Genomic DNA, 18,577 nt, shown 5'->3' with positions numbered 1-18,577 from the left:
TTGGTAGGAGATATGTATTCTGGATATAGCTTTTTGGTTATATATGTTAAAAACATGTAGCACTCTAAGATTGACTTTTCACTCTCTTTATGGTGCTTTTTAATGAATAGAAGATTTTAATTTTTGTGTTTGGTTTTGCTTTTTGAAATAATCTCGCACTATTGATAAGGCCGTGGCTTGTTCATGGCTCACTGCAGCCTCAATCCCCAGGGCTCAAGTGATCCTCTCACCTCAGCCTCCTGAGTAGCTGGGACTACAGGCATGCACTATCATGCCTATCTAATTTTGTATTTTCATTTTTGTAGAGATAGGGTTTTGCTGTGTTGCCCACGCTGTTCTTGAACTCCTGGGCCTAAGTGATCCTCCTAACTCAACCTCCCAAAGTGCTGGGATTACAGGCATAAGCCACTGTGCCCAGCCAATTTTAATGTTAATGCTAATATAGTCTATTTTTCCTTATGGTTAACACTTTCTAAGTGTCCTATTTAGGAGAGCTTTGCTTATCTCAAAGCCATGATAATATTCTTTCATATTATCTTTTGTAAGATGTGTTGTTTCACCTTTGACAATTAGATCTACAATCTACATGGCATTGATTTTTGTATATGGTGTGAGGTTGGAATCAAGTTTGGTTCTTTACTCCACATCTACTTACCTTTCATGATTAATGTAAAACATTTCTTTTCTTTGATGCTCTGCAGGGACACTTTTATCATAAATTAAGTAACCACTTCTTTATAGAATGATCGTATGACTTTTCAGTTCTGTTAGTGTGGTGAGTTATGCAATGGGTTTTTGAATGCTAAACCAATCTGGCATTTCTGGATTAAATTTAACTTGGTTGTGATGTGTTACTTATCTTATGTATGTGCTTTGGTTGTATTTTTAAAAATAATTTTTATAGAAATGTTTATGAATAGAATTTACCTGTAACTTTCTTTTATTGTAATATTTTTGTCAGATGTGTTATCAAGGTTCCACTGGCTCATAAAACAAGTTGAGAAGTGTACAGTCTTTTGGAAATTAAATCATAAATGAGGCCGGGCACGGTGGCTCATGCCTGTAATCCCAGCACTTTGGGAGGCTGAGGCGGGTGGATCATGAGGTCAAGAGATCGAGACCATCCTGGCCAACATGGTGAAACCCCATCACTATTAAGATACAAAAATTAGCTGGGCATGGTGGCGCGTGCCTGTAGTCCCAGCTACTTGGGAGGCTGAGGCAGGAGAATTGCTTGAACCCAGGAGGCAAGATGCAGTGCGTCCAGATTGCGCCACTGCACTCCAGCCTGGTGACAGAGCAAGACTCCGTCTTGAAAAAAAAAAGAAGTGAGTCTAATCTCATATAGTAATTAAACATATATGTAGTTTATTCTGAGTAAGTACTCACTACCGTTTTTTTTTCTTTCCATGTTTCTGTGTGTTTTAACTTAGACTTTTAGCAGGAAGCTGATTTTGTGTGAGTTTTGCGTGGGAAAGTAAATAGGAATTCGACTATCTTCTAAGAGTTTCCATATGGCACTCAGCAGTATGTTCATGTGCCCAAGGCTGAAATTTGTTAGTGCATCGCAGTCCTGGAACTCATAATCAAGGCTCATCATTTGAGAAACCTTTTTGGACATATGACAAGCGTTCAGATAAAACATCTGATCCTCACCAAGAATCTTTGAAGCTAATTTTATCTCTGACTTTTGACCTCATCAGTCACTGCTCCACAGACTTTTAAATTTTTATTTTTAAAATATCCTTCAGTAGCACGCATCTCATCCTCATCCTGGCTCTCCTTTCCTACTTAGTATTGTCCCAGTTCAAGGCCTTATCACCTCTTGCCTGGGCAATGGCATCTGTGGGATACTGTTCTCCATTTCATCTTCTTTTCAGCCATGCAGGTGCTGATTCTGAAACAGAAAGCTAACCACATTAGTCCTTTGCTGAAAACCAGGCAATTTCTCTATTGCTCTGCAAGATGAAGTCCAGGTTTATCAACGTGGTGCAGGTTCTTGTATGATCTGGTGTCTTAGTCCATTCAGGTTGCTTTACAAAATACCTTAGACTGGGTGATTTATAAACAATAGAAATATATCACTGGTAGTTCTGGAGGCTAAGAAGTCCAAGATCCAGGTTTTGGCAGATTCAGTGTCTGGTAGGGCTTCATAGATGGCACCTTGTTGCTGCATTCTTACGTGGTGGAAGGGGCAAGGAAGCCCCTTGGAACCTTTTTTATAAGGGCACCAATATTACTCATGAGGGTGGAGCCGCCATGACTGAATCACTTCCCAAAGGCACTACCTCTTAGTATGATCCCATCAGGTATTTGGTTCCATCATGAGTTTTAGAAGGACACCAACATTCAAGAGGTGAGCAGCTCTCTTGCTCAGCTCTCCAGTCTGCTCTCTTGTCTCACTCCAGTCTTTGCCTTTTGCCTGTGTTGACCTTTCTCCCTGGAATAGACTATCCATATCCTTCTGGATAATCCATTCTTTAACAGTCAGCTCAGGCCAGGTAACCTTGCCCTCTACCCAGCTGGGCTGCTTGACTCTCCCTTCTGCACGTGTCTCTGTTGGACTGGACTGTGATCTCTTTGCAGGCAGGATCTGGGTCTTAGTCACCTATGTATACCCATAACTTCCTGTTTGCTGGTAGATAACAGGTGCTTAATAAACAATGATAGATCCAAACAGAAGGAAGAATGGTGATTAGTTGACTATTTTGAGCTTCATTTCATTTCTTTTTGGAAGGCTGAGATGGAATAAAGTGGTCAAAATGCCATGACCAGAGGGGAGGCAGGAAGGCAAAAGCTCAGGAAGAGCTGTAGATACAATCTCTTTCTGTATAACTGAGTTCAGTCTAGCTGATGAAAATCCTCTTATTGTGGAATCCACTTTTTACAGAATGGATTAGCAACAAGGATTTGCTGTGAAGATAAATTTTTCCAGAGAAACAAATTTGAGCAATTTAAGAATTTAAATGAAAAAAAAAAAAAAAAAGTTCTGCCTGAAAAGCAAATTGACCAGCATCCTTCCCCCATCTCTTATTAATAAAAGAGTTTACACAGACACTCTTTAGGAAATCATGTGAGAGATTCACAAGGATCATTAAGTCTCTGCTAGACATTCACTTTCACTTTGTAAAATTGGCTATACCCTCAAAATGGTGTCACATAGAAACGGACTTTCTGGGGCTCTTATCTATGAATGGGTTCTAGCTGCACAGTGATGCCATTCATTTTATTTGGCCCATTTATTGCAAGTACATTCTAAATTTGGCCTTAATTATTTTTCCTTTCACAAAAATATTTTGTGGGATCTTTTTGAACCCTGACTACTTCCTTCTTGCCCCTTAAAACAGAAGCCAGGAGCATTATTTTTGTTCTCTTCTAATTAAAATAATTGCTTGGCTCCTTTTAACTAGATTCATGCAGTTATTAGCCTAATACATGGATGGGTGCCATGGAGTGCTTGAGAAACAAAATGAAAAGTGATCATGTAGCTTCACATGAAAAAGATTCTGTGGTGCCAAGGAGCATTATTTCCTTTCAGCCGGCATTTTATAAGGGCTTTCGTAAACCTGGCCCCATACCCTCACTAAAAGACTATTAAGTGAAAGAATAGTTCTATTTTCTTTATGAAGGTATACAGCTAGCTCAGTACAATTTGAAGAGGGGCACTTGATATGCCAAGCATGGCCTAAAGACCTCGGGTCTGGTTTTAATCTGCCCCGGCTTTGTCTTTCAGAATCACTGCAATTGAAGGAAAAATGCTCCATGTCCCCTCTGCCAGTTGGTGTTTATCAAAGGACAACGGAGGAAGAGAGACAAAGTGCCTGGGTGTGTGTGTTAATCAAGCATTGTCAGGACCCTGCCTCTAAAAGAAAGGGCTAAAATGATGCTTTTGACAAGACTTTTCTCAAAGTGAATGCAGTCTAAGGGTTGGAAAACAAGGCCCAACCAGGCTAGGTCTGACCTGTTGCTTGCTTTTGTAAATAAAGTTTTATTGGCTCACAGATACACCCATTTGCTTCTGTATTATCTACTTTCATGCCATAACACGGAGAAGTTGTGAAAGAGACTATACGGCCTACTAAGTCTAAGATACTTACTTTCTGGCTTTTGACAGGAAAAGGTTGCCAACTCCTGATGTTCTCCATGCAGTTCATCGTTCATTTACTCAATACCTACTCCATACTGAGAAATAAATGTGTAGGTATTTTTATGTAGTACTCATTTGAAGAAACGCTCAGGGCCTTTGGCTCTGAGTGAATTTTATGAGTATTCAGAGCAGGCATATGGATGGCAGGGAGCAGGAATGATTTAAGGTGAGAAGTCATGGTTAGAGATAAGATTCTGCCCTTTGTCTTGGGAGTATATCACTGATTATGGCCATCTTTTTCTCTGCCTGCTCTCTGGAGAAGAAGGTGTACACATGTTGGGAACTTCTAGCTTGGAGTGCACCTTTATTAACTATATCAAGGCATTGTGGTCAACATTGTGGACTTCTGCCTCAAGGACAAAAGATGAGCATCCTTTCCCATCATTTGGTGGTTGGGAGGATCAAATGAGAGAATGTGAATCCAAGTGTTTTCTAAACCATATAGGTACTGTTTGTGGTATAGATGCTATCTATAAAACTTTTTAATAAAATATCATCCCTATTTGGCATGTTGGAAAATGAGATTTAGGTAGCATGTCCAAGATCAAATAGTAAGCCAGTAGAACAGCTGGAAATCACATCTCCTGGATTTAAATCACTACTCTTTCTAGTATACCATAATGCTTCTTTACATCATGTGTCTTTCTAGTTTCAGAAATGTTCAGTCCTTTAGTTCATTGGTTCATTCATTCATCTGCTATTTAACATCATTTAGGAGCCTTGTATGAGCTAGAAAAAGAGTTGAAATTTTCCAGGGAAAGTGATGACTGTAAAAAGATGAGTTGCAACTCTGTTTTTATTCTTAGACTCCTGTGGCTGGCATCCTCCAGAAATCCATAGATTATTCTTCTGATTTTTCCTGTGCTGTACAAAGAGTTGGCTTTTCTTTGTGCTATGGAGAAAGAGAGAGTAGATGAACTTTGAGAGGGAGAGCAATCCTGCTGTTCTGTAAAATATTGCCTGACACCTTGTTTTATATTGTGTGTGTGTGCATGTCTCTTGAGTGCACATACTGTGAAAGGAAAGAGGAAGAGAGATACTGAAATGTTGATAGCAGATTGTCCTAGCATCTAAAAGATGAAAATGATCTAGACTTGGGAGATGTGAAAGCTAAGATTTTGTACATGAAGTCCAAGTGAATCTATATCAAAGAAATTTCAAATATGAATTACCCAGCGAAATGACATATATTAAACATGGGTGTGCCAGATATAGGCTTATTTTACCATGTTCAATACAGTTCTTCATTCAGATTATATTTATTGTACAATGTGTCTTGTCATTTTTGAGATGAGATGATCCCTGGAGGAAGCAGGTTCCACCAAATTACTGGATTTGCCTTGTCATAGTAAAAGAAGTAGAGTTCTTAAAAATCTCCGATTTTGATATTTGCCCATTTAGTAGGGAAAGTTTGCCAATATTTTCCTTATATTCAGTGTCACTGGATACTTGTTGTATGAGTTTGTTCTCATGCCGCTGTGAAGAAATACCTGAGACTTGGTAATTTATAAAGGAAAGAGGTTTAATTGACTCACAGTTCTGCAGGGCTGGGGAAACCTAAGGAAACTCACAACCATGGTGGAAGGGGAAGCAGGCGTGTTCTTCACGTGGTGGCAGGAGAGCGAAGTGCTGAGCAAAGGGGGAAAATCCCCTTATAAAACCATGAGAGCTCATGAGAACTCACTCACTGTCATGAAAACAGCATGAGGATAACTGCTCCCATTAAGGGGGGGCCAGTTGCCTCCCACCACATGTCTCTCCTACATGGGGATTATGAGAAAAACAATTTAAGATCAGACTTGGGGGTGGACATAGCTAAACCATATCGTTTGCTCTCTTCAGATTTATTGGTGAACCTAAAAGTCCCATGATTCTCTAAAACAAAGGTGCCAATGAAATTGCCTAGTGAAAAAAACAACCTTCCAGAATCTTCCATTATACAGTTGTCACCTGCAAAGACCTCTGAGAGGAGCAAGTAGAAAGTTCTGCCTTATTCTCCTCATTTGCCCCTCCAAAGGCAGTCACAGCCTCACTGACTGAATTTGGAGGTGATAGTATCAATTCTGTGATTCATCCTTGCAGTATGATACTCTTCAGATATTCCTAGGACCCAGGACACTGCTGTTTTAAGAAACATAATTTGTTTCATCACGCAAAAGGTGTATTCGTAGTGCTGCCACAGATAAGACATTTTGTCTGTAAGGAATTTGTCAACAAATGTATTTAACTTTCTTCTAACAGAGTGAATTTTCTTCCATTTGCTGTGGAACACACTTCTTTTTCTAATTCTATTCACTTAGCAGGTATTCTACTGAAAAAAATTGTCATCACGTTGGCAATGTTTTGTAGAGGGGAAATAGATCTTTCAGCAAAGTGTAAAATTCCACTGCAATAGATGGCCTCCATTCCCTCAGTGTGTAAGTCCGTTTTTTAGTGATTAAGCAGTGCTGTGGAAGAAAGTTAAACCTCTTTGAAAACTGTACTGTATTACCACTATTACTGTGACTGTCATTACTGTGTGCACTGTTCTTAATGGCTTACATATATTACCCTGGGTTTTCCAGAAAGTAGAGCTTGAGGAAAATCTCATGTACTACCCTTTTCATGGAGAGTTTCATCCCAGAGTAGTAGTAGTTTGGAAGAAAGGGCAATGTGGCTGAAATGCAAGGAGCAAATACAAGGGTGTGTTATTGATGTATTTGATGACACGTAGCTGTCATCAAATGACATGTAGCTGATTGCTCCATCACCTGGGACTGTGGTAAGCTAAACATGGGCCCTCAAAGAAATATCCATCCTCCCAGAGCATAAGGGACTAAATCTCAGGACAAACTGATTGGGTGGAGGGTAAGGGAGGAAGGGAAAATAATTTATTTGCCAGTTTCAACCTCTGATTGATTGGTAAGTGGATTTTGCCGTGGGTTATTAATCCTCCTTTATTTCCTCCTCTTACTTCTGGGTTGAGCATGGCTGTGCACTGAGTTTTGCTGGAATGTCTCATGCTTCAGGGGCAACAGAGAAGCCTCAGGGTGGAAGGAGAGAAGCCAGGAAAGGTACCCAAGGAGAGGCTTTAATGGGTCATGCACTATAAAGTCTATTGTCAGGCAGCTCTGGTGAACAACTGGACAAAGGTCCTGGGCAGTGTGGCTGAGTTGGCACCAGAGAGGTAGCTGGCAGGGGGTTCTGAGATATGGTCTCCTTAGTTGGCATCACAACTCACAAAGCTGTGGGAGATGATGTCTTTAACAGGCTCCCATCCTACAGTCTTGAAGGATTCTGCTGCTCCTCAGGGCTGCTGTGTCTCCCACTGGAGCAAAAACCTGTCTTCCTGTATGTCTATCATTGGCTCCAGTTTTCCTTCTTTTTTTTTTGTTTTTGAGGCAGAGTCTTGCTTTGTCACCCAGGCTGGAGTGCAGTGATGCAATCTCGGCTCACTGCAACCTCTGCTTCCCGTGCTCAAGTGATTCTCTTGCCTCAGCTTGCCTAGTAGCTAGGATTGCCAGCACACACCACCATGCCAGGCTAATTTTTCTATTTTTAGTAGAGATGGGGTTTCACCATGTTGACAAGGCTGGTCACAAACTCCTGACCTCAAGTGACCCACCCATCTTAGCCTCCCAAAGTGTCGGGATTACAGATGTAGCGTTCCTTCTTCATGTACATAAAATAAAGCTCATTCTTATACATAAAAGCTCTCTCCAAATATATGAAGATTGTTTTTATCTTTTTTTTTTTTAAACCAGGCAAAACACTCCCTATTTTTTCCAACGCGGCTTTGTGGAGGAGTTTTCTTTTTGTGACTGGTGGCCACAGCAGGCCCTCCTCTGGACAGGCTGCAGTTTTTCTTCTCCTCAGCTTCCAAGGCAGCTTACAGAATGCACCAGAACTTCAGGTATGGTCTGTTCAAACCCAAAGGACTTTGGCTTTATGGATGTTGCTGGAGACGGATTTCATTTTATTTTATTTATTTTTGACAAACACATTATTATTAGTTGTACTACTCTTAGTGTTGATTAAAATGCTCTTTTATACTGGGATATAGATGCCTGTATAGAAGCACATAGTCTTAAAGGTACCCAAAGAGCCCCCAAGACTCAATCTGTTTGCAGATGCTATCAATGTAGGTGAGAGATGAAAATGCCACCCCACATCAGGGCATATCAACATTCAGTTTTATGCTGAATTGAGGTCAGTAGGTGATTCCCACAGTTTGGTACCAATCAGCCATGCCAGCCTGGGAAGGATTCTCAGCCAAGTCTGCCTACTGCTAACCCTTCCCCGCAAAAAGCCAACTTCTGGAGCTGCTTCTGGAGGCAGATTTACCCAGGTGAGAATGTTACCTTTCACATGTCTAGCAGTCAGCACTGATTTGGATTCTGTGCTGCTTGGTCCAGTCCAAGTCCTCTAAAAGACTAAAAAGGCCTGGGTGGGCAGGCATTCATCATCGCTCATCTCCACACAGCCCTGTGAGGTAGGCATTAGTATCTTCATTTTGCAGATAAAGATATGGGCTCAGCAGGTCAGACTTTCTGCCACACCAGGTGGGAGCCAGAATTAATGTGGAGCTCAAGGGGGTGGAGGTACCTTGAATTTCTGCAGTTGGACCGAGCCTGGAACTGACCATGCTGGAGTACCTGAAAAAGCTGGGTAGCACACAGTTGGTACGGATGGCTGGGCCTCTGTGTTTCTGCTCAGCAACCAGGCCTCCTGGAGTCATGTATGTAAGGGAAGCAAGCTCCTGTAGTATTCTGGCCAATCTCTGCCATTCACAAATGTGGGAGCTTCATTGGCTTAGCATGCATTCGCCAAGTGCCTGTGGGTCTCTTAGGCCAGGCCCAGGTCGATATAGAAAAATAGAGGCCCTTGGTGTGGCTCATGCTGCCCATGGGTGAGTGGCAGCGTTGGAATCAGAGGTCTTCGTGTCTCACTCCCAGTCTGGGTTCTGTGGTGGACCCACACACAGCTTGTGAGCGCTCTCTGGGCTGTCTACGCAGACCGAGATGTTCTTAAACCCATGAGGTGGGATAATTTTGTGTGAGCATTATCCACCTTTTTACCACTCAGTTTTTATTTTCACCTCTACCTCATTCAAGCAGCTAGCCACTGTCTGCTTGGGGCTTCAGAGAGGGAAACGACTCTGGAAAATGAGTCTTCTCATGTGTGTGACAGATTCTTTAGGGTGACTCCCTCCATCCCCTCTGCAATCCCCATTCTAACTGGCGTTTAGTTATCCCCGCTCTAACCAGCCTCCTGCTGTGGAGGCTGGAAAGTCAAAAGCTCCTCTTCCCAACTGCCCTACATATTGGGGTGCTCAGATGCCTACAGTAGCACGCCCCATGAGCTGCAGGCCACAGTCCATCATGGCTGCTCTTCCAGTTCTTGCTCCTCCTCGCTCCTGAAGCAGGCAACGGTCAGGGTGCAACTGACCTGATTGAAAGACGGAAAGAGCCTGGCTCCTTGCTTGTGTCTTTGAGCACTGTACCAGATATTTTTATGTCCTATAATAAATACTGTTGGTCAAGCTATTGTTGTTGGGGTTTCTGATATATTTGTCCATAGGCAAGCCTTACCCAATACATTGTTTTGTTTTGTAACAGCCCCCATTATTAGGGGAACAAAGGCCTCAGAGCCCAGCTGAGTACTTGAGACCATATATCCAGGGCAGTAGGCAAGTCTATGGGGAAGTGATGATCACGATGGTGGGGTCCCATGAGAGAAAGAGCCTTGTCTTTGCTCTCCAGACACCAGGGTAAGGGCCACATGGGTGGAACAAGAGGGTGTCCAAGGCAGTTTGGGTGAACCAATGTCTGATAACCAAGTGGAGTAGTTATGTGACATCTCAGAGGTTGCCTGAATAGACACATGACATGGCAGACTGATGCCACTCCCCCACCAAGTCTTAGAACTAAAGAATCCCCAGATTTAGCTATGACTTAGGGGAAGTTAAGCCCCCAGGATTGAGTTTCTGCCATTTTTAAAGAATGAGATTTCAAAATAAAAATTAAATGATAAAAAGTTATACTTTTTAAATACCAAAGTTGTGGCCCAGGATTCACACCAGCCACTGCTAAGATGGGGAGAGCGCATAGAAGTACTCTGTGAAAGAGTGAAATACGTGGATGGTCTTTAAAATGCTGGGGTGTGGAGGGTCTGCTTGCCTTTCACACTTGCACAGGGTCTTAGTGCAGAGCTGAGGCCATCGGGGCTGGGTGATGGGGCACAGCTGCTGGGTTCACAGTTCCAGGGTATCGGCTGACCTCCATTCATGGCCCCCATTCTCTCTAGCAATCTGTAAGGCATATGTCTGCCCTGGGATTGGTTTTACTCTGCAGGTGGATTCTGGAGGCATGGTGGTGGAAAGGGATTCTGGAAGGTGGTGGGGCAGGGACACTTGTCTGTCTGTGGCACTCATGGAAACGTTGCTAAACACTGCTGAGATGGAGGGGGAACTGGGCTAATCAGTTTTTATTTTGGAGATGATTATGATTAAGCCAAATCATTTCCTGCCTTCTTTCAGCCCATCATTTCTCTGATTTTTCATTCGATTAAATTCAATTCCTTTGAGCAGCTACACGGTGGTTACCTGGTACTCTCAGCACTGACTGGCTTTGAATGCATCTTTAAAACCTAGTAACTGTGATTTTGAGTCATTTTATGTCCCTCTGTGTTGTCTGGAAAATGGAGAGAGTAATAGGAGGGAGTAATAGGACTTGCCTCACAAGGTCATGTGAGGGGTAAAGCCCTGGACAGGGCTGGCTCATAGCAAGCAGTCAACTAATGCATGGGCGGTCAGTGACACATGGGCCACTGGGTGTGCCGGTGCCCTAAGGTTCCCTCACCAACCTTATTGTTCCCTGGAGACAGTGGCCATCAGCCTCATTCTGACTGAGCTACAGAGCGAGGCACACATCTAACACTTTTTTTTTTTTTTTTTTGCACACGAGCAGCAAGCAACAAGTGCATTTATGGTTTTACCTAGATGGCCTTGTAATTGAATAGCCTAACTCTTCGCATTTGGTTTGAGAGGAGGACGTTTGCTCCAATTCACTCCCTTTATACTTCCTTGAAAGTATAAATGGAAGTATACTTCCTCCTCACTGACTCCCCACAGAAGGGAACCCTTGCTCCACCCTAGCAGGGGCTTCCAAAAATTGGCGAGTTGTGTTGCAAGGCTAAATTCCCCATTAGGGAGCTGCATAAAGTTGGAACAAGCCTTTTAACATAAAATCCCAAATTGCATCATTTATTTCCTTTGTTCGAGTCTAATAGTTTAGCTGCTGATGATGATGATGATCACAGCAGATCCCGCTCCAGCTCCCACCCCAGGAAAGGATTCTCGATGACAGCTGGTTTCACTCTATTGCTCAGAAGAGACATATTCCGATGAGCTCCCACCCTTCATTCATTATGCTGCAATCATATTGGTAGCAGACAGAGATGAATGCTGTGTACTTATCTGATTAAACTGCCTGTTGTTTTAAATCTATTTTTGCAGAGACTTTTTCCTGTGATAGACATCCAATGACATAACACATTAAAAATTATATCTGTATCAGTGGCTTCCACTATTATATTTATGTGGTGTGTATGTGTGTGTGCATGCATGCTCTTGTGTGCTAACCCACTGGTTCCTAGTTATGATCAATATATATCCAAAATTATGAAATAATTGCAGCTTTTAAAAAGGCAAGGGTTTATATATATATATAATTGATCAGTTAAAACAAAGCAGACACAATTTTGTAAAACATCAAATATGCAAATTACATTAAAATGAAAAAGTACACGAAAACACCGTATCTGGCCAGGCATGATGGTGCACACCTATAATCCCAACTCTTTGGGAGGCCAAGGTGAGTGGATCACCTGAGGTCAGGAGTTCTCAACCAGCCTGACTTACACGGTGGACCCTGTCTCTATTAAACACAAAAAAATCAGCTGGGCTACCGTGGTAGCGCATGCCTGTGATCTGAGCTAGTTGGGAAGCTGAGACAAGAGAATCACTTGTACTTGGAAGGCGGAAGTGAGCCGAGATGGCGCCATTGCAGTCCGGCCTGGGCAAAAAGAGCAAAACTCAGTCTCAAAAACAAACAAACAAACACAATAAAAAAAACATTGTATCCACCGAAGCCTTTCCACTGGAATGACAGACTCTCTATTGTCTTGGGCAATTCACAGCCTCACTTCCTGGCCATTTTCCTCCTAGCTTTGCTGCTTCTTTTCAGCAGGGCCTGGGGGACAGGATTGCAGATGTCTCAGTCCTTGCCTACTGCTGTCCTTAGAACCTTCATTAATCTTTGAGTTCCTTGCCCCCACTTTTCCAAAAGAATAATGCCTCCCCCAGAATTACACAAAAATCAATGGCAAAGTTAATTGAAATCTGGATCTCTTAATGTTTTTCTCTTTCCTAAGTGATTGCTTGATTTCTGAAAAGGGAGGTTGAACTCAAAGGATGGCTTTAATTGAGGGTGAGTGAATTGGTAAGAGAGAGAAAGGAGACGTAGATAATTTTCCAAGTGACTGAAAGATAGTGTTTACATTTAGGATTTCATTTCCTTTCAAGTTTTGCATCAGGGATGAAGGAATGTGAGCAGACGGGAAGAATGACTAGGGCATTTTCACAGCACAGCTCCATGCCCTATTGTCTCCTTAAACAGCTGAAAGACTTTGAAGGAGCCGGACCTCATCCCTTTCCTTCCAGGAGGCCAGAGAAAGCAGGAGGGAAGAGGGGACAACATGGCAGAGGAACCGACCATTAGAAGATAGCCAGCTTCTTGATATAAATAGTTTCCTACCTTTTTGGTGATTGAGGGACTCATAATGTAGGCACAGGCCTTTCTTTGGCTTAATATTCACAATATGTTTTCTATTTAGAGAAGTTTATAGCATGGAAAGTAAACTATATTCCACCAGATTCTTATGTCCATGTGTTCAGGCAAATGGGAAAGACATTCTGCTCTCTAATTATAGAGGAAGAAACGGACACTCCTGCAGATTGTAATTAGTTCAAGGCAACCCAACCAGTGACATGGGTGTGGAGGTACAGGTCTTCAGTCTTTAAGGGGAAGAGAAATGGGGCCAGGAATTTACCGTGAAGGAACTCCTGACAGTGGAGTGTGCAGATTTCATCTTCAGCCAGTCGGGACGCACTCTTAGTCCCTAGAGTGCAGTCCCCTCACTGACTGCCATTTAGGCCACTGAGTGCTGCAATTCAGTACCTTCATTCCAACTTCCATTGGTATCTGCAGCTTCCAAAACATTCAGACCAACAGCCCTGAAAGTCATCTGGTCAAGCTTTACAAGAGAAGAAAACTTATCCTCCAATTCCCGAAGCCCTGAAGTCAGGGATTTGATTACGCTTATCATGATCTCAGCTTCCACTGCTCCAAATGTGATTAGTTTTGTAATTAGTTAATGTCATTACCTGTCATCAAATCCAGACAATGTTGGTCTCTAAAACCTCTCCTGGCAGAAAATCCCACAGCCTGTCATCTTTCTCCTGTTGAACGCAGTTTCTTTAATAATCCTGGCAACCATCCCTCATTCATAGACCACAGGTTTGAAAAGTTGGGAGAAAGATGTATTTCTTGTATTTTTTGAAAAGGCAATTTAAAATACCTCAGTCTCAAAATGTTTCTTCACTCCAAGCAAAGCATAAATATAATATTTTCAGCAAATTTGGTACCCCATTATACTTTCCTTCTTATATATCTTGGCTATATTGCTTTGGGCAGAATGGCCAAAATAAGACCCAGTATACCATAGGGAAACATTCCATTAAGAAATATTTTCATTATAAAAAAAATACTGCTTGTCTCTTATTACTTAATTCCTGTTAAATATTGGGCAAACAGTTTTCTTCTTTGCTCCTCTTCAGTCTTTTAGCAAATACTCATAGCTTGCAGATACTTGGAACGCAGCAGGGGATGAAAGTAGCTAAGTCGCTGTCCTCCAGAATCTTACTTTCGAATAGGGGAGGGTAGTCAATGAACATCTAAAAGTAAAGTACATGGCAAGTGGGTGGGCCATTTTCCATTGCCTCCCCAAACCTCCTTGATACCCTTTTCTGCCCTGCTTTGTAGAGAACCCTGTGGGGCATGGATCATTAAAGAGGGCATCAATCATTTCCTTGCCCTTCAGAATCCAACTGAGTCAGCAACCTGAGACTGAAGAGCACAACAGTGAGCTCAGCATACCGATGCCTCTGTCCCTCCTGATGGCTTGAGGGTAACACAATGGCCTTTTTGGGAGAGACTCAGCCCACTCCAGTACTGAGAATCAGTCCTCCCCAATGTTGGGAATTAGTCCTCCCTAAGGGTGGAAATCAGCCCTCCCTAATGTTGGAAATTAGCTCTTTTCAAACATTGTATATCAGTCCTCCCCAATGTTGAGAGTCAGACCTCCCTAAAGGTGGGAATCAGCCTCCATAATGGTAAGACTCAGTTTTCCCTAATTGTGGGAATCAGCTCTCTCCAGTGGTGGGAATCATTCCTCCTAACAGTGGGAATCAGCTCTCCCTAGTGGTAAAAATCAGCTCTCCCCAATGGAGAGAATGAGTCTTCCACAGTTGAGGGAGTTAACCTTCCTGAATGATCACAGGCAGTTTTTCTTAATGGTGGGAATTGGCACTTCCTAATGGTGGAAATTTGCCCTCCCCAAAGGTGGGAACCAGCCCTTCCCAGTGGAAGAAGTCAGCCCTCTCCAGCTGTGGAGAAGTACCACTGGGAATGGCCAGGTCCTTTTAATCTCCATGATGGAGGGCATTGGCCCTTCCCAGTGGCACTTCAAGCTTATGAGTGATAACTGCTCACCACTGTTTTGGTGTTCCTAACCCTCACTCCACCTCTTCATTAGTGTCACCCCAGTTTACCATTTGAATTAGCCATCTGTTTCCCACAGGAATGCTGACAACCACAGAGCTTAGATGGTGATAAATGCTATGGAAAAGTGTCATTTCTTCCCTGCCCCCTAGTTCAGCAGTAATATTACTTGTTCTTACCTGCCACATTTGGACTAAGTGTCATCTAGCATCAGGTTGCATTGCTGTCCTGTGGTTCAATTACTTGCTGACAAGCCGCACAAATTCAGTCACCATCATTGTATATTCTAAAGCAAGAGAATCCTGAAGGCAGCAACCATGTTCTGTGATGTTTGGTGAATCCTCAGCTCCTCATGTAGTGTGAGGGGAGATAAAGACCTATTTATCCACAGCCCAGTTCAACAAACTCCGAGCAGTCTACACAAGGTGCTGTCCCAGCACCTTAACGTGTTTCCTGAGACCCTTCCCACCCAGCTCCGCCTCCTGCCCCTGCCAGCCCAGCCCTTGCCTTGTGCTCATGGGGCCACTTGCACATTTCTAGTCCACCTTGTGTTCTTATTTGGTTGTGAGTATAGACCCAGTTCAAGTGTCCTCTTCTCTGAAGCCTTCATTGGTATCGTCATTTCAAAGAAGTTGGGGGCCTTTCCTTTTAGCTTTGGGAAACACACATTTGCACATCACCAGCCTGTCTCGGTTGACTCATGCCTTTTTGCTTTCTAAGTAACTTTTAAAAATTCCTGGGCTTTTTCCCTGTCCAGTTCACACTGGCTTGCATTGGCTAGATAAGTCAAACCCAGTATTTCCTTTGTCTGCATTTAAGCTTGTTGCTTAGCTTTGGGGAGTGAACCTGGGCTCAGAGCTCTGCAGTTCAGGTATCTCCTCTTTTTGAAAATACATTCCAAGGATTCAGATGGTCTGGAGCTTGGTCCGTGTTTGCGGGAGGTATATAGACTTATCAGTTTCCTTCTGGAGGCCCCAGATGGATGCCATCCGGTCAAGGAGTTTGCTCCTCTCTTCAAGTTTTTCAGGTTACTCCATTACTTCCCCCCTAGAGACTTCAATCTGTGTTAAGGCCACACTAGAATTTCCTGAGCAAAAAGCCCTTGAAATGTGAAATTCCTTACTTCTCTTGATGATAAAAGTGATGTAGAAAGAAAAAATAACAGTTTTCGTTACCTGATGGTACTTATTAGTTAGCTCCCCTCAGAAGCAGCGCTGAGAGATTTCACGTGCATTTCAGTTATACTCTGGGGGAATTTGTCAACATATGCCACTGGGTGGACACCACAAATGTGTACATTGTTTTCATCTGTAATGGATGAAATAAAGATAGTAGTCGTCATTTAATCATGCACTTAAGAATCATTCGGTGTCCCATTTAAGTTGAAAATTCTCAATGTATAGCAGCCTTTTTTAAAAAAAAAAAGAAAGAAAACACACCAGTCTGGCTAAAAAATATCCTCAGGAAACCAGCCTGGAAGAACAGAGGGTGAAACATGAATGAGCTATTTAGCTTTTCTTGGAAAATGGCATCATTCTCAGAGGAATGAAAGGCCAAGCATTCCCCGGATTTTTGTCAGACACATGTGCCAGTCCACAAAGTGCTGGAACCCCAAACAGAGAACCTGGATGGATTTCAATTTCAGTAATTCAGGTGTTTGTGGCATAGAATAAACACCACCAAGAAGGCAGTATCATGAGTTCCCAGAAGTCCCCGTGTGTAACATAATTTTAGGCAACATTTTCAGTTTCTTCTACACAGGGATAGTAAGTTAGTCATTCAGTTCAGATAAGCAGCAGATTTATCTATTTAAAAAAAGAAATCTGGAATCAACCAACGTTTGGAAGTAATCTGCTGAATTAATTTGTTTCTCTAGTATCCTGTAGACCTAACTTTAATTTGCTGATGTCTCCATTTCAATAACTCAACAGAGTCCCTGTTGTATGGATACAATGTAGCCCCCATTGTGTTCCATGCTAGGAGCTACCAGAACCCACCACCATGGTTCCTTCTACTTTCACAGAGTGTTCAGTCTTAGCAACGAGGTAAATACTTATGAAATAATCAGTGGATAGCCCAAGACTGCAAAAACTGTGAACACTTATGGGACAGGAACTGGGTGTGGGGGGGCAGAGAGAGAGAGAGAGAGAGAGAGAGAGAGAGAGAGAAAATGAGAGAGACAAGGACTACCGGACTCCTTCAGAGAAGACTTGAGGCAACAGGACAATTTAATATAGTGCAGAGGACTTTGATTAGTTTGAGGAAGAGAGATGGTTTACCAAGCTGGAAATTGACAAAAGAAAAGCCACTAATTGTAAGAAAATATGTATCTGTCAGGTGTTTCTATTTACTTATTTATTTGTTTAGAGACAGGGTCTCACTCTGTTACCCAGACTGGAGTGCAGCAGAACCATCACAGCTTGCTGCAGTCTCAAACTCCTGGGCTCAAGCGATCTTCCCACCTCAGCCTCCTGCCCAAGTAGCTAGGATCACAGTTTTGAGCCCCTCATCCAAAAATATTTTTATTTTTATTTTTTGTACAGATGAGGGTCTCATTATGTTGCCGAGGCTGGTCTTGAACTCTTGTCCTCAAGCAATTCTCTTACCTTGGCCTCCCAAAATGCTGGGATTAGAGACATGAGTCCCCAAGCCTGGCTTTGTATTTCGTTTTTAAAAACAGAGAACTTTACATGCATTTGTGACTTTGTGTTTTAATAATCATATAACAAAGGTATTTTGGCTCCCATTTTGGAAGTGAGCAGACTGAGTTGAGGATGTTCAGTAATCTGCTAAAAGTCACCCGGAGAGAAGCCACGGAGCTGGGATTGTTTTGGGGGTATGGAAGAGGTCTGCCTATCTATTTCCTTCCTTACAAATGAAAATGGCTGGCACTCTGGACAATTGCATTTTGCATGTTCTTCTGACACTGTGCATGAAGAACTGAGTGGGAGAATTTAGGCGCTAAGACAAAAATGCATCTGGATATTTTCTAAGCTTCAAGCTAAGAAAGGAAGGGAAGGGCTAAGTATGTTGGAGTCTCAGTATTCAAGGTGGCTGCAGCCATGTGCCACCTTAAGTTGTGCTGTCTTTCTAGCTCCCATGAGCTCTGCAGTGTGGTAGAGGGATCCCCAGTAGGACGTCTTCCTTGTTCAATTAAGGAGAGTCTATGCATAGGCTCCTCTACTTCAGGGCAGGTCACGTAATGTTTTGTACTCAGAGAGAAGTCTAGGAACATGTGGCAGATGGCTAGTTTCCTCCAAATCCATCTTTCCTTTCTTCCTGGGTATGAAGCCATTCAGCTAGAGAATATACTTCCTGACCTCCCTTGCAGGCTATGAGACTAAATTACTGCTTTTGAAATGGGAGCACAGGCGCTATGTGCAACTCTTGTTTCCCATCTTAAATGGAAATCACTCTTCTTGGATGTGCTCTCTTCCTCCCCTCCAATAGGTGGGCACCTGATGTGCTGGTAATCCCAATCCACCAAGCAGATGAGTACTGCCCTGCAGGACAGAGGAGCAACAGAGAAAGAATCTAGACCTTTTAATTATTATGTGTGACAGAATATCCTGCCAGCCTGAACCAAACAACTCCACAATACATGTGAAAA

At 42.7% G+C, this 18,577-nt stretch overlaps 1 long non-coding RNA gene across 24 annotated transcripts in view; it reads left to right on the top strand.

Annotated features, from left to right (window-relative positions):
• Positions 1–18,577, top strand: part of LOC103787793 (uncharacterized) — a 118,815-nt gene that overhangs the window by 41,851 nt on the left and 58,387 nt on the right. For 21 of the 24 annotated variants that reach the window (XR_013526367.1, XR_013526364.1, XR_013526366.1 and 18 more), the window contains 2 exons: positions 3,734–7,200; positions 7,891–8,039. This is a non-coding gene — a long non-coding RNA (uncharacterized LOC103787793). The remainder of the gene's footprint in view (positions 1–3,733; positions 7,201–7,890; positions 8,040–18,577) is intronic. The other 3 variants (XR_013526372.1, XR_013526368.1, XR_013526371.1) reach the window with 1 other exon arrangement.

The sequence above is a fragment of the Callithrix jacchus genome, chromosome 14, assembly GCF_049354715.1.
Source record: "Callithrix jacchus isolate 240 chromosome 14, calJac240_pri, whole genome shotgun sequence".
Taxonomy (NCBI): Eukaryota; Metazoa; Chordata; class Mammalia; order Primates; family Cebidae; genus Callithrix; species Callithrix jacchus.
The sequence above is the reverse complement of the archived record's forward strand: the minus strand, read 5'-3'. Positions and strand labels throughout refer to the sequence as shown.